This window comes from Nomia melanderi, unplaced genomic scaffold, assembly GCF_051020985.1.
Source record: "Nomia melanderi isolate GNS246 unplaced genomic scaffold, iyNomMela1 scaffold0014, whole genome shotgun sequence".
In the NCBI taxonomy this organism is placed as follows: Eukaryota; Metazoa; Arthropoda; class Insecta; order Hymenoptera; family Halictidae; genus Nomia; species Nomia melanderi.
This window is the reverse complement of record NW_027475130.1, coordinates 12907781-12908735: the sequence shown is the minus strand read 5'-3', so window position 1 is coordinate 12908735 and position 955 is coordinate 12907781.

The window sequence follows — 955 nt, the reverse complement described above, 5'->3', positions numbered from 1 at the left end:
GTAGGAGGCCCTGGCGCATGAATCTGTGCAGCGGGAACGACCTCGGAACACCAGGGACCGAGAAGACCACCGTCTCATGGGGCCGGACACTCAGGGTCAGTGAAAAATCCAATATATATGTGGTGATATCTCGGGTGCTATTACAGATAGCGCAATAAATCAAAGTGCATTGTCTGTAGGAGACCCTGGCGCATGAACCTGTGCAGCGGGAACGACCTCTGACCACCAGGGGCCGAGAAAACGACCGTCTCATGGGGCCGGACGCTCAGGGTCAGTGAAAAATCCAATATATATCTGGTGATATCTCGGGTGCTATTAGAGATAGCGCAATAAACCAAAGTGAATTATCTGCAGGAGGCCCTGGCGCATGAATCTGTGCCACGGGAACGACCTCGGACCACCAGGGGCCGAGAAAACCACAGTCTCATGGGGCCGGACACTCAGGGTCTCGGGAAAATCCAATATAGATCTGGTGATATCTCGGGTGCTATTAGAGATAGCGCAATAAATCAAAGTGCATTGTCTGTAGGAGGCCCTGGCGCATGAATCTGTGCAGCGGGAACGACCTCGGACGACCAGGGGCCGAGAAAACCACAGTCTCATGGGGCCGGACACTCAGGGTCAGGGGAAAATCCAATATATATCTGGTGATATATCGGGTGCTATTACAGATAGCGCAATAAATCAAAGTGCATTGTCTGTAGGAGGCCCAGGCGCATGAATCTGGCCAGCGGGAACGACCTCGGACCACCAGGGGCCGAGAAAACCTCAGTCTCATGGGGCCGGACACTCAGGGTCAGGGGAAAATCCAATATATATCTGGTGATATCTCGGGTGCTATTACAGATAGCGCAATAAACCAAAGTGCATTGTCTGTAGGAGGCCCTTGCGAATGAATCTGTACCGCAGGAACGACCTCGGACCACCAGTGGCCGAGAAAATTACAGATATTCGG